We start from the raw sequence: 16299 nt of genomic DNA, 5'->3' as shown, positions 1-16299 counted from the left end.
AAAATTGTTTTTTCTTGAGCTGTTTGTATATTTTGGAAATTAACTTCTGTCTTGTTACCCTCTTTACTGTCAAATGATGTCTATACATCAGCAAACCAAAATACTGACTTTAGTAAAGATCATTGCTTTCATAGCTGGGAGAACCTGCAGACTTTCACAGATTCTGAGAGAAGGCAGAAAGCATAGATGTTTTTCAGGTACCATTAGGTATGGATCAGTGAAATCCTAGGATGCTCTGTGAAACTGCACTGGAGCTGCCAAAAGTGCTAAGACAAATAGGCCCCCTATAGAAGATATATTGCATACATAAATAAAAAATGGTGTGCTAGTTCTTGTTGATTTCTCCATCACAAATAGATAAATGTATTTAAAAAGAGCTCTCTAGAGTCTACTAGATCTTTTTAACTCAAGGATGAACACGAGGGCTGGAAATAAAATACTATTACCTAAGTGCATTTTTTCTTTAGTTCCTTTCGAGACTTTTTTTTTTTTTTTGTCTTTAGAAAGAAAAGTATCATTATAGTATATATTTGTCTCATTTGTCTGGCACATGCTATGTTTCTAGTGTATATAGAATTGTTCTCACCATCAGTTTTACAAACTGATCCATTAGATCTATGTTCTTCTCTTCATATTCCATTGATACGCATTCAAACATATCTTATTCTTATTCTACCCTCCATGTCTCTTAATGTCCTCTTTCATATAGCCTTCTGTCCACTAATTCTCCATTCAACTATGTTTAATCAGGGGATGTATCTACCTAGTGACTTTCTTATTCCACATAATGCTTTTCATTTCAGGAAGTAAATACATTTTCTGTCTGCTTATTTTGATAGTTCCTTGACAACTCCTTATGTTTTAGCGAATTCTGTATTTTTTTAAATTGCATATTGTACATTTTTAACCTGATTATTGCAACTTCTATAGGACCTGGAGGAATAACATGTTGCTTTTGGATTCGATTAACTGTGGTTTGCCTTGTACTATTTTGATAGTCTATTTTGGTGAGCTTATTTCTCCCTCTTATTTTATGGGAGTCCTGCAGGATTAACTTTGAATAAGGTGTTTTTTGTTTGTTTTCTTTTCTTTTTCTATTCTGAATCTGCCTGCAATAAGGAGATCTGGGTTCAAAACCTAGGTCTGAAAGATCCCCTGGAGAAAGAAATGGCAAACCACTCTAGTATTCTTGCCTGGAGAATTCTATGCACAGAGGAGCCTGGAGGGCTACAATCCATGGGGTTGCAAATAGTAGGACAGGATTGAGTGACTAACATTTTGCAGGATTAACTTTGAATATGGGATATTTTCCTATTCTGCTAGTATTTTAAGGGTACCCCTAACCAAGGACCATTTCAGCATCCTTGAGGATTTATGTTCAGAGAAGGAATTAAATACCCAGCTTCCTCACCTTTATTTTCATTCAAAATTCAGAATACACAAGAGGAATCCAACCCCATCCTTTTAGCTATCAGCTCATTTGGGCAAGTGTCCTAATGTTCTAGATTCCTACTTTTATGATCTAACTTCCCAGCTTCTGAAGCCTAGGGGACCAACAAAGCCCATCTCCTGCCTTCAAGCACAGCCTTTGTTCACTGTGTGCCTAATCATGGTTTATTTTATTTTTTGAGAGACTGAATGAATAAACAATGGCCAGATCATATATAAAATTAGAACTCTGACCCATAACCTATATCAACTTGTACAGGAAACCAACCCTTCCAGTCCAGGAAGCCAAGATGTTACACATTAGACTTACAGGACACCAGGCTGATATTTCTAGTAACAAACTAGGAAGGCAAAACTTCTCTAATAATTGATCCCAAATGATTAGGAATTGACAAATAACTTGTTGCTTATCTAATTTTTGTCTATGCTTCCAAATTAGGGGCAACCAGAGAAAGACAATTATGCAGTCTTAATCAATCACATGGATGCCCCACTTCTAGTTAGCCTGCTTAAAGTTTCCTCTATGCGAACAGCCTTCAATCAGGTCATGGCTAAAGCCACCTGTCTTTCCTTCCTATAAAGCTTTCTCACTCCTCTGCTTGCCTTTCAGTCTCTACTAAAACATAAGTAATGGAGGTGGATTCTTTACCATTGCAAGCTCTGAATAAATAATTTTTGCTTTCCTCATTGGTTGGTTTTCAATTATTTTCATAATTTGCTATAATAGGAGTATTTGTTGAGTTCATCCTTACCGTAAAAAAAAAAAAGAACAGGACTCCAAAAAGTGTGTTTGATCTAAGATATAGTTGTTATGAAATGGGAAGTTTTCTTAGAACTCATGATCACTTATGGTATTAGAACTGGAAATTCTTTGCAGATAATGTTACTGAACTCATCTCCTAGAGCAAGATTTTGGAGGACAATATAGAAGCAGAAGAAGATAAATGACTCCCCACCTCCCCTCAATTTTTCCAACTGTTTCTTTGCTCTTTCTTTTTCCATTGTAATTTCATTTAGATATTGCTTCTAATGCGTCATTTTAATTTTGAATATTTTTAACAACTCTACTCCAGCCTGATATATTTTTACATAAGATCTGATGGACAAAAGTATCTAGATGTTAAATTAGCTTTTACTGGGCGAGTCCTTTTAAATGGCCACAAGAGTATGCATTTTCCCTCACAACTAATCACAGAATTTCTTAAACCTGTCTGGCAGTTGACAGAGAGGGACTGTAATCTCGCCTTTTCTGCTTAGTAGCTTACTATTTCAGCTGAACACTAAAGGGCAAAGCCACCTTCTGAGACAATTTTACTGCATACCAATAATTAAACCAGCCCACTCAGGGAGGTATTTTCCCACATAAGTATTTTGATAGCTACCATTGAAGATTTATAAATGGTCACACTATCTTCATGTTGTAAAACTTGCCCAGAATTTTAAGTTTGTTGTACAGAGATGTAAATTGACAGTCCATATTATCTTTTTCTTAACTGCTCTCATTTTTCACTGCATTTTTATTCATAGTTCTTACCTTTTCCTCTAGCCTCATACTTTATTGGTTATACAAAAAATAAGGCATAGCTTTTCAACCATGAAGGCATTTTCTCAAAACAATGAAATGCCTAGTCCTTAGTGATAGAAAATGAACACTTCTCTTATGCGAAATGAAATTTTTCAGTATGTTCTAGCTTTTATATACGACTGGTAGAGGTCCTTTTGCAGATGGGAATATAAGAATGAATTAACATATATGTTCTATTAATATTTATGAAATTATTATTGTTTAGTTTCCAAGTAGAATCCAACTCATTTGTGGTCCTATGGACTGTAGCCCGCCAGGCTCTTCTGTCCACGGGATTTATCAGGCAAGAATACTGGAGTGGGTTGCCATTTCCTTCTCCAGGGGATCTTCCTGACCCAGGGATCAAACCCATGTCTCCTGCTTGTCAGATGGATTCTTTACCACTGAGCCACCTGGGAAGCCCTTTCAAATTATACATTATCACAAAACTAAAACTATACCATGTGGGTGTTACATTTAATCATTTTGGAAATGTAATTTGAAGTATCAAAAATTAGATTAATATTTTTAAAGAGCATCTAGGGATGGAGGGATGAAAACTGATTGAGATAAAAGTATATTTGGTAAAATTCAGGTCATTACTTATGATGAAAAAACATTATTTTTTTTCTATGTTCTAATTAGGACTCTTAGAGAAATATTAGAAAGGTGTTTTATTTATTCCTTAAATAATGGAACTCTCTCTTTGTCTCTTTTTCTCTGTATCTGTGATTGTTCACAAAATTCTTTAAAAAAGTATATTTTATTCACCTAATATATACTTGGAATATTCTTGATCACACAGAAAAAATAATAATAGAGTAAGTATAAAGTAGAACTATGATATGAAAGAAATCTATCATCCTAAAAGACACAGGGACAATGGTTAACACTTACTTTAACATAGATTTGAGATTTTAAAGATCACACGTTATAAGGTAGCCTCGTACACTGTGGTAGACTGAAAACGCACTCCTCTCCCCCCAAAAAAAGAATCTACTCATGTCTTATTTCCCTGGAATGTGTGAAAGTTACCTTATATGGAAAAAAGAGACCTTTACAAATATGATTAATTTAATCATCTTGATGTAGGTAAAATTCCCTGTATTTTCTAGGTAAGCTCTAAATACAACCTCACATGTTTTCACAAGAGTGAGGCAAAGGAAGATTTTACATACACAAAACAGGAGAAGGTAATGTACCAGCGGAGGCAAAGAGAAGTAATACAGCCACCAGAAACTAGAAAAGGTAATTAATGGATTCTCCCCAAGAATCTCTGGAGGAAGTATGGCATTTTAGACTTCTGGCCTATAGACTGGTGAGACCACTGACTTCTATATTTTTAAGCCACCAAATATGTGGTAATGTGTAATAGCAGTCACAGGAAACTAGTATACAAATACACATACACACACACACAACTAAAACATAAATGGCTGCTATATTTAAGATACAACAGTCAGAGAAGCACAGTATCAAACACTCTTTATGATCGTTAATGCATAAAAGTAATTTTTAAATTATAATTTTTTTAAAATTAATCAAGAAAATTATGTGAGTCAAGAAATGGGCTGGTTCATAAAAAATGAATATATGTGTTATCACTGACATTTCCTTTTAGAAAACTAACTTTTAAGGCTACTTGCATTATTTGCTCATTGTTTTTTCTGGGAGAAAATGACATAAAATCAATGAAGTGTGTGTTTTACTTGCCAAAAGCCTAATGTTAGGGAATAAAATCTACTAAGCATGAAGTTGATTCTTTCCACAATGAGGAGCTTTTATTTTTAAGCCATGTTATGTTACTATGAAAGGGAAACCTCTTCTATAGGAAGAAAACAATGGGATTCTGTTTGTTTCTAAGTACCCACTAATATGAAAACAGTTAAATATAGAAGGCTAAATACTGTTCTTGCAAGAAACATGTAGACAGGGTATTTGGATAAATTAACAGTCAAGTAAAACAATTATGAAAAATAAGATTTTCACCCTTATCTTTTTGCCAAAATTTAATAAATCTAATTCAGTTACTTCAAACCAAGCCTTCAATTTTATATTTCTTTCATGAAAGAGAAATATAAATATTTCAAAATATTTATATTAATATAAAAACCTTGTATATTCATTATGCTTGGTTATATATTGAGACATACTAAATAGAACTTACCAAGATAACAGAGCATCAATAAATATGTCTATTTGCAATGGATATCACAAGAGGAAATAGAAAAGCAAATTATGTTTTAAACTTTAATACTTCTCTGAAGATTTTTAAGCAGTAATAAAAAGGCAGAAAAGCAGTGGAAAAAAACTCTATAAACTTAGAAAACAGTCCCCAAGACCACCTTCACTTCTGACACCAATTGCCAAGTCCAGGTATTCCAAAGACCATTCTCAGGTTTGAGAATTTTCTAGAAGGATTCACAAAGGTCACTGAAAGCTATTGTACTCATGTAATTGGTTATAGACTAAAATAACCCAAAGAAAGAGGTATATGGGGCAAAGTCTAGAAAAGTTCCACAGGTGGAACTTCTGCTTATCTTTTCCCACTGGGGTCATGGACAATGCTAATCTCCCATCAGTGCTGTATGACAATATATATGGACTGCTGCTGCTGCTAAGTCGCTTCAGTCGTGGCCGACTCTGTGCGACCCCATAGACGGCAGCCCACCAGGCTCCCCCATCCCTGGGATTCTCCAGGCAAGAAGACTGGAGTGGGTTGCCATTTCCTTCTCCAATGCATGAAAGTGAAAAGTGAAAGTGAAGTCGCTCAGTTGTGTCTGACTCCTAGCGACCCCATGGACTGAAGCCTACCAGGCTCCTCCCTCCATGGGATTCTCCAGGCAAGAGTACTGGAGTGGGATGCCATTGCCTTCTCCGATATGGACTACTGCCAAGCAATCAAGTATACTAGAATCTTGTGTTCTACTGGGGCTTGGTCTCCTAAATCTGACTAGCCATTCATATGGTTGACCTAAGTCTTTAGCCATTACCCTAAAACACATTGTTAGACCATGTGACCTGGCCCAAAGACCCCAAGTAAACAAAATGTGAATGTGAATATATCCCCAAATCGTCTCTATCTGAAGAGTATTAATGAATGGGTCAATACAGTCCGTGTGTGCGTGCTCAGTTGTGTCTGACTCTTTGGGACCCCAGGCATTCTCATTAAGCATACCATTCCAAGGACTTAGCAATTACCTTCCAGGAGCCAAGATAAGTCCTCTCTTTGGATAAGGTTAATTTTTTGCAACACATTTAAATTTTCTAATATTATAAAATTTCTGTATTTTGATCATTGCAAAACAAGTCAAATTCCAGCTCTATTAATTTTATGTAACCTTATTCTCTTCTTCCTTCCCACTCCTCTAATAGCCAATAGATGTGAAATTCAAAATGGAACACTGGTTTCTAAAGTTTAATACAAGAATTGAAAAACTCACGTATATATTTAAAACCCATGTTTCCCATATATAGTATGTCCCACTCACACTGTGCTAGAAGTTCAATACATCTACTCAGAGAAAATTAATTTGAACTCATTTGCTTAGATGAAGATTTTCTAGTCAGAACCACAATGCCTCAAAACAAAGTCGTTCAATTGTGCATGTTTACATGGTCAATTGTTCAACTACACTGACATTAATGCAATGAGATGAGCATTATTTCAGTTCAAAATAAGTACTTTTTAATATCTTTACAATGGACCTTTTAAAAATTAAGCCCAGCTCCAAGTGTAAATATTTTAGAAAACCTAACTTTTCATCAGTCAATGCAGACAAGCTTTTAAAAGTAAAAATAAATAAATAAGCAGTAAGAAGATAAATGATCCAACTACAGGAGCAACAAAAGTAGTCAGACAGAGTATAATTGAGCCCATCTATAAAAACTTCTGGATGAAATACAGATAAGCACAGTTACAACAGAGAAAGTACACTGTGTCCAAGTATTTTTGTTTGAGATGATCTGTCAAGTCATAAATATAAGTCACAACCAAGACTTGGGTAGAAAGTGTTAGATGATTTATTTTACAATTATAAACTCAATTCTAAGTTTGAAAACTAGAATGACTCATGAAACATACTGTTCTTTCTATAATGAGTATTATATTGATAAAATTATGATGTTGGGCAGCACTTTTTCTATATGATCAAAATCATTTCCCTTTCTACTTCTAAGCCTCAGACAAAGATCACATGAATCAATAATGACCACTGTATGCTACATTCTCAGTTTATTTTGTGGACAAGTTTAGAAGAAAAAGGAGAATCATTTGACTCCTTTGAATGTTAACTGTTCTGTTTTTTATTGCCTAAAATAGAATAGGTAGCCATGATAGCTTGTGCTGGGAGGAAAGCATAAAGAATTCCTTTCTTTCATATAAATTAAAAGAGTAAAAGTGTTTATATTCCATATGAATGATTAAAATTCATCTTTACAAACTGTCAATTTTTTTGCTATCAAAATTGTTTTCAATTCTTTCTTTCCATTTTTGAAAGAAATATAACTGATGATTAAGACCAGCACTATCACAGTAATATTATTTGGCATGTGCTGTATGTCAGACCTCTGTTCTAAGTACATTACATGTATTATCTTTTCTAATTCTCATGACAATCCTGTGATAGTACATTATTGTCATTTTACAGATACTTAAATTGAACTTAAAGTTTAATTACACTTTTCCATGCTACTTAGCTAGTAAATGGTGGCCCCAAGGGCTTCCTAGTTCGTGCTAGTGCTAAAGAACCCACGTGCCAATGCAGAAAACAGTGATTTGGGTTTGATCTCTGGGTCAGGAAGATCCCCTGGAGGAGGGCATAGCAACCCACTCCTGTATTCTTATCTCAAGAATCCCATGAACAGAGAAACCTGATGGGCTACAGTCAATGGGGTCACAAAGAGTTGGACATGACTGAGCACACATACACACAAAGGCATATTAAGAGAAATCAAAGTTAGTGATTAATAATTCATTTACTTACTAAATATTTATCAAAACCATACTATGAAGCTGGTTTACTTCTAGAGTCTTGACATCTACCATTGAGAAAGATTCATACATGTGCACTGAAAGATGCATATGGATGTTGACTGCAGCATTACAGTACATGGAGTCTCTGTCACAGCCATTCAACTTTACCACTGCAGCATGAAAAATGCCATCAGTTCAGTTGCTCAGTCGTGTCCGACTCTTTGAGACCCCCTGAATCACAGCACGCCAGGCTTCCCTGTCCATCACCAACTCCCAGAGTTCACCCAGACTCACGCCCATCGAGTCAGTGATGCCATCCAGCCATCTCATCCTCTGCCGTCCTCTTCTCCTCCTGCCCCCAAACCCTCCCAGCATCAGGGTCTTTTCCAATGAGTCAACTCTTCCCATCAGGTGGCCAAAGTACTGGAGTTTCAGCTTTAGCATTATTCCTTCCAAAGAAATACCAGGGCTGATCTCCTTCAGAATGGACTGGTTGGATCTCCTTGCAGTCCAAGGGACTCTCAAGAGTCTTCTCCAACACCACAGTTCAAAAATATCAATTCTTTGGTGCTCAGCCTTCTTCACAGTCCAACTCTCACATCCATACATGACCACAGGAAAAATCATAGCCTTGACTAGACAAACCTTTGTTGGCAAAGTAATGTCTCTGCTTTTGAATATGCTATCTAGGTTGGTCATAACTTTCCTTCCAAGGAGTAAGTGTCTTTTAATTTCATGGCTGCAGTCACCATCTGCAGTGATTTTTGAGCCCAAATAAATAAAGTCTGACACTGTTTCCACTGTTTCCCCATCTATTTCCCATGAAGTGATGGGACCGGATGCCATAATCTTCATTTTCTGAATGTTGAGCTTTAAGCCAACTTTTTCACTCTCCACTTTCACTTTCATCAAGAGGCTTTTGAGTTCCTCTTCACTTTCTGCCATAAGGGTGGTGTCATCTGCATATCTGAGGTTATTGATATTTCTCCCGGCAATCTTGATTCCAGCAGACAATACATAAATGAATAAGCATAGCATGTTACAAAATACCTCTACCTAAAAAAAAAAAAAAGCTGCAGATTGGGCTGGGCCTGTTGGCCATGGTTGCTAACTCTGCTCTAAGTTGCAGAGCTGGGATTCAAATTTAGAGTCTAGTTCCAGAGTCCTGCTTTTAACACTCAACACTTTTTTTTTTTTAACACTCAACACTTTTATGAAGGATCATATTTATTATGTTCAAAGTATTTTTTCTCTTTCAGTTCTTCTCCTTTTAACTTTGGCTTTGTAAGACTTAAGTGTTTTCATTCACCAATAAACATTTCTCTTTTCTTTCTTAAAAATATATATAGTTATAAGTAATCAAAGGTTATGGACACAACTAATATTTCTGGGGAAAAAAAAAAGAAATCTAGAGTATGTCACAAGCTATTAAATTTTTAACTACTCAGGTGCAATAACTTGCATTATCACCTAGCCAGTATTTCTCAGTACCTTTAAATGGTGCCAAAGGAACTATTAGCTTTGCCTAAAAATGCTCATTTGCTAACCAGTTATGACAATTACCTGTCCCCTCCTCTTTCATAGACTTTTGATCTCTAAACCAAAAATGCTGTCAGCCAGAGTTACAGGCATCCTCATTTGAGGCAAGGACATCATATCCAGGATTATACTGAGCAGCTTTTATGCCAGCAAACCAAGCCCATGACACAGAAAGTAAACAACACAGGAAGGTGCCCAACAGGCAGCAAAGTCAAGAGATGGTTGCCAAGTGATGGTTGCTTGATCAAAGGCAATGGGCCAGTCTCTCAGGATCAGACTTCGTTTAAATGACTAAATTGTTGGGTTGGAAATACTCATTGGGACTCCAGCTAAAAATTCTGTGCCCTAGAGAGATCCCACAGACTGACACAGCTGCTGCTTTTGCTATAAACCTTTATGCCAGCAACATATGGGCTGAATTCACTTTTCTTTCCTTAGCTTTCTAACTAAGGCTACAAAACATAGAATTTTTTTACACTGTTTCATCAAAACATACTTGGACTAAATTGCTTCTTCTTTGTTTATTAAGTGTTATTTTAGGTAATCTCAAGTACTTCTTTTGTGATGCATTTAATAGAGTCCTCTCTCTCCCATATGTGGAGGAGAGATGAAACCAGCCTCTTCTAGGCCACCTTATTCACAAAGTTTTTCAGGCTGTACTCTGGGCTCTCCTCCAGGTACCTGGGCCCTTCTGACTGGCACTGGGACAAGAACTTTCCTTCACGGCTCTCCAGCTCTAGGACTTTCTAGGGGAGCAAGGGACATCACAGCTCACATGTTTCCCAAGTTTCACTGCTCTGACAATTCTCTCTCCTGCTGTTTTTCTTTGATCTAAGACAAGACTGTATTTCTGGCCTATAAAACAGCATATCCTTGTACAGCACTTGGTGGTTTTCAAAGTGTTATCACCTATATTGTTTCATTTCTGCTTTAATTTCTGTTTTTAAATTTAAATGGTCTGTGAATTGGAGAGTGGTTGTTAGTCTCTTTGTCAAGATGAGGAAAGGAGTTCAAAAGGTAATAGACTTGCTTGAGGGTTCATAGCTAACAATGGAAGAGTCACTCTGTGGCCTGACGGCTGAGGTGTGTACCACTAGACTTTGTCCACTTTCTCTTGCCCCTAATTGCTTTGTGGACTTACAGTGTCTCCCTCTCAAGAATATAAATTATCATATATTCTACATCTCACTCTGGCACTTACTTCAGCAAATACATATAGTATATGATCAATAGGCTCCTAGAGAGTGTCTGAATTATCATTTAAGAAATGTCCCACAGTTGAAGAATTTATCTCTGGAACTAAATAAACATAAAATTTGGTTTCAAATGACCTATATGATTTTATTCAACAAAATCCATACTGTCCTCAAGGGGACAAAACTAGTTCTTATGGAAAGGAGCAAAAAGCTTCCATAGTGCAAGTTTGTTGCTCAACCTTATGTGAAAAAAGAAAATCTGATTCTTTTTAATTTTTATCATTGGGGAGAATCTCATTTGAAATTTTCTCTTTTTAAAGATGATAATGAAAAAATGTTAGGAACACAGACTAACAGGAAGCAACAACACTGGTGAAAAAAAAAGCAGCAGGAAGTCATTTTCCTTTTCTTTATAATAGTAAGATCTTACCCTGATATCTCAAAATCAACTTTAGATTTCACTTGTTCATTAAGTGTGCATCAAGCATCTACCAGGTACATTGGTTCCAATTGTTATTTTGGCCAATACATCAACACACTGTATAAAATGAGGAATGATTCAAAGAAGAAAAATGCCTGTTCTCTACTCTTAAGGAATAAACATAATTTGAAATTATGAAAATTTGAAATTGGAGGAAGGAATAGAAAAGGAATTATTAACTATTATACACATGCAATATGACTGACATTTTACCAAATCAATTTATTTTATACACAAGAAAATTCATGAAGTACACAAAGGTAAAAAGTCAGCTTCAGGCCAACTCACCCAGTTGTAGGATGATCAGCTTAGCCTAGCTTTCCCAGGAATATGCCAGCTTTAAATCCGTAAATCCTATATCCTAGGAATACTCTCAGTGCCAGGTAAACTGAAACAACTGGTCAACTCACAACTAGTTACAAATCAGAATTGCATTCAAATTATACAAACTGATAAAATGGAAAACAATCTGCTCTGTTGAACATCTTATGCTGTCTCCTTGACCCAGTTTATTTGCCTTTTCCTTAGTCAATCAATTAAAAAAATGTAATAAGTTCAGTTCAGTTGCTCAGTCGTGTTTGACTCTTTGTGACCCCATGGACTGCAGCATATCAGGGTTCCATGTTCATCACCAACTCCTGGAGCCTGCTCAAACTCATGGCCATCAAGTTGATGATGCCATCCAACCATCTCATCCTCTGTCATCCCCTTCTCCTCCTGCCTTCAATCTTTCCCAGCATCAGGGTCTTTTCCAATGAATAAGTTTTTCGCATCAGGTAGCCAAAGTATTGGAGTTTCAGCTTCAGCATCAGTCCTTCCAGTGAATATTCAGGACTGATTTCCTTTAGGATGCATTGGTTGGATCTCCTTGCAGTTCAAGGGACTCTCAAGAGTCTTCAACACTACAGTTCAAAAGCATCAACTCTTTGGTGCTTAGCTTTCTTAATGTAATAATGAAATAGAATTTAGTCAACAAATAGGTCACAAAATAGCCTCCCAAAGAATCACTTCTTGGTGATCACTTTTGTTGGTATGCTGAATTTGAGACTGAGAGCAAACCTTGTTGTGCCTTACAGGTAAAATAATGCTTGTTTTACAGGTAACATAATACTTGTTATGTCTTACAGGTAATGTGAACACATCCTATAAAATCTCTCGTGTGTGTACCAAGGGTAGGCTCATCTCAGTTGGTGGGAGAAAGCAGCAGTAGGAAAGAATCCTGTTCATCTACAGTATTAAACAATGGAAATCACCTAGAAGCCCCATATTCTAGTATCACAACACAGTTCCCTTTGTCTTAGAGCAATCATAATTGTGTAGTGGCCTCACTGAAACCATGATAAATATAGTTATTCCCTATTAATCAGTATGAACATCTGCAACAATTACTCATGCAAAGAATAATGATTTAGCAGCTGTGCATGCTAGAATAAGAATTGTGTAAGATTTAGGAAGACAGGGATAATACACATATCATTCTGACAAAAGCTCCAGGGTCTATGATTTATGATTTTTACCCTTTAGTAATAAATACAAATTATTGCTTGTGAAGACATAAAACAAAATTATATTACCTTGAGGAATGTCCATGTCTGTTAATATTTGTTGATGTGCATTTGGTTAATTAACAAGCAGAAAAAAAAATTGTTGTTGTTTTTCTAAGTTTCTCTGAAAGTTTTTCACTGGATCTTAAACTCTCACTTATTCAATTGATATTTCTAAAGTAACATGTGACTTCTCTGCACTACTTCCTGTTTAGGATTATGTCATGTGGTTGAGAGAACAGACTCAAGAGCACTGCACTTGAATTCCTCTTAGCCTCATGGAAAGCTGGCTATGTGATTCTCTTGTCTCCCTATAATTCCCCAAACTATTCCAAACTAATTTTTTCCCCAATCACTGTCTCCGCAAAATCTCCTTATATCTTTATCTAATGGACAATTTTCTTCTCTCATTTCTTACATAGAAGCATTTGGCAAAACTTGGCTTCCATGACTCTATACCAGTTTCTTCATAAATCTCAAACATACATGTTAGGTACAACCAGTGTTCTGCTAAAGAAATCTCAAAATGGGGGTGGTTCCTTGAAGTTGTGGTGGCTCAGAGGTTAAAGTGTCTGCCTGCAATGTGGGAGACCCAGGTTCGATTCCTGGGTAGGGAAGATCCCCTGGAGAAGGAAATGGCAACCCACTCCAGTACTCTTGCCTGGAGAATCCCATGGAGGGAGGAGCCTGGTAGGCTACAGTCCATGGAGCCACAAAGAATTGGACATGACTGAGCGACTTCACAGCATCATTTATTCCTGTTTCTCCAAGGCCCATCTAAACACTGATAGAAGTCTCTTATCTACTGCCAGATTGCTTTCTTCTGCTCTCCACATGTATATTCCATATCAACTTCAAATTCAGTGAATCCAGAAGTAAAACTTCTGAGAACTGCACCCCTAAGGTAATCACAATTTCTAACATTCAAGTCTTTGTTTGCTACCAACTATATTTCAAGCATTACTCCTTCTAATACCTCAACTCCAAAAAGCCTTTGACTCCAATGAGACCTTGAATATTTCCCATTGTTCTCTTTAAAACATACTCATTTTTCCCTTCACACAGGTGCTTAAGTTCAATGGTCCATCATTACACTCATGCCACTGTATACACCATCCATTACATTTCCCCTGCTGCTGCTGCTAAGTCGCTTCAGTCATGTCTGACTCTGTGTGACCCCATAGACAGCAGCCCACTAGGCTCCCCTGTCCTTGGGATTCTCCAGGCAAGAACACTGGAGTGGGTTGCCATTTCCTTTTCCAATGCATGAAAGTGAAAAGTAAAAGTGAAGTCGCTCAGTCGTGTCCGACTCTAGAAACCCCATGGACTGCAGCCCACCAGGCTCCTCCATCCATGGGATTTTCCAGGCAAAAGTACTGGGGTGGGGTGCCATTGCCAATTCAAATATACCTATTCTATCTGAGTCAAGGCATATGAATGTATCTTTGGAGAGGATCTAAACAATGGTGCTAAAGCTGAAACTCCAGTACTTTGGCCATCTCATGCGAAGAGTTGACTCATTGGAAAAGACTCTGATGCTGGGAGGGATTGGGGGCAGGAGGAAAAGGGGACGACAGAGGATGAGATGGCTGGATGACATCACCGACTTGATGGACGTGAGTCTGAGTGAACTCCGGGAGTTGGCGATGGACAGGGAGGCCTGGTGTGCTGTGATTCATGGGGTTGCAAAGAGTCAGACATGACTGAGCGACTGGACTGAACTGAACTGAAACCATGAACATAGGTATCATTTTATATTTACATCCAATAACTTTATAGGCTCATAAATATATCTATTGCATTCACTTTCCTAGGAAAATATTTTTACAACTTTTACCCTCTAACCAAAACCCTATAAAAATCCTAAAGACTATCACTAGGCTTATGAGTCTTGCTTCCTGCTTGTACTCTAATGCTTTTTTCAAGGCATTTAAGAAGATACACTAGCACATATGTATGGAATTTAGAAAGATGGTAACGATGACCCTATGTGCGAGACAGCAGAAGAGACAAAGATGTATAGAACAGACTTCTGGACTCTGTGGGAGAAGGCAAGGGTGGGATGATTTGAGAGAATAGCATTGAAACATGTATATTATCAGATGTGAAACAGATCACCAGTCCAGATTCGATGCATGAGACAGGGTGCTCAGGGCTGGTGCACTGGGATGACCCTGAGGGATGGGATGGGGAGCGAGTTGGGAGGGGGGTTCAGGATGGGGAACACATCTACACCCATGGCTGATTCATGTCAATGTATGGCAAAAACCACTACAATATTGTAAAGTAGTTAGCCTCCAATTAAAATAAATAAATTTTTAAAAAATGCCAAAAGCAACTTTGTTAAAAAAAAAAAAAAAAAAGAAGATAATTTCCAGAAGTTCCCAAAATCCACTATCCTCTCGGCAACTGAAGCCATAAATTCAGCCTTCTTTATGCTAGTCATGCCATGTTTAACTTTATTTCTAAAGCTGAACGCTCCAATTTTATATAGGACCCATCCCCTACTAAGCACTAAAGGACAGTAACTATCTTCTAACTTTATGTCATATTTTTCTTGCCTATTAGTATACATAATTTTATTCTGTTTGTCCCTATATCTGCCTCCAGGCATACAATAATTTTCTTTGATCTCCTTTAAGTAGCAGAAAAAGAAAAAGAAAAAAAAAACTTCCCCAAGGATTTGCAAGTATTAACTTTCTGCATTTCCTTTTAATTTTTTTTCATTTTCCCAAATCAGGCTTCCATGATTGGTTAAATCTAATTGCTAAGCATTACATTATTTAACAATATATAGCATGCGACAGTGGTGCTAAATCTTTCTGTCTTGAATACTCTCTTAACTTTAGTGACAGCTAGGTCTCTTGCAAACTAAAAAACATTTATGTTTCAATTACTAAGATACACTTTCCTAAGGAGGATGCAGCCCTGACCAAGAATTTATGGCTTGGCATGTAGGACATACATCAGGTTTTAGCCTCGAGTTGCAACTTTCCCTTTAGGTGGCCATCCTTTTACTAGACTCAACTTGCTCAACTGCACCAGGCAGCCCTGAGAATAAAATTCTCTTTAGTTCTCTTTCCACCTTATTGCCAGTGCCATCTCGCTTTCCTAATCCCTAAATGTCAGAATAATCCCAAGACTCAAGTTTTAGATGTTTTCCCTATTTATACTAATTCCCTAGGTGACTTCAGTCTCATAATTCAAATACCATCTACATATTGACAACTACAAAATGTATGTCTCCAGGTAAGTACTCTAAAACTTAAAATTGCATACGCAACTGCTTACTCAACATCTTAATTTGGAGAACAAATACTACATCACAAATATATTATGTCCAAGCCAATTCTCAAGTTGTCCTCCCCAAATCTGCTCCTTTCCTATCTCATCTCAGTAATTGGCAACTTGTCTTCCATTTTCTTAGGCCAAACCTTGCCTCCTATATTTCTCTCACAATGTACATCTAATCTATTAATAAAAACTGTTAATTTTACCTTCAGTTAACTTCTGAATTTAACCACTTCTCACCTAACACACTAACCCAAGTC

The 16299-nt window shown here is 36.9% G+C and overlaps 1 long non-coding RNA gene across 1 annotated transcript in view; it reads right to left on the bottom strand.

Moving 5' to 3' along the window:
- LOC147373937 (uncharacterized) overlaps positions 1 to 16299 on the bottom strand; it is a 39111-nt gene that overhangs the window by 1297 nt on the left and 21515 nt on the right. The window lies entirely within an intron of this gene.

This window comes from Bos grunniens, chromosome 4, assembly GCF_055505025.1.
Source record: "Bos grunniens cultivar Pamir isolate PY7600 chromosome 4, Bosgru_T2T1.0, whole genome shotgun sequence".
Taxonomy (NCBI): Eukaryota; Metazoa; Chordata; class Mammalia; order Artiodactyla; family Bovidae; genus Bos; species Bos grunniens.
The sequence above is the reverse complement of the archived record's forward strand: the minus strand, read 5'-3'. Positions and strand labels throughout refer to the sequence as shown.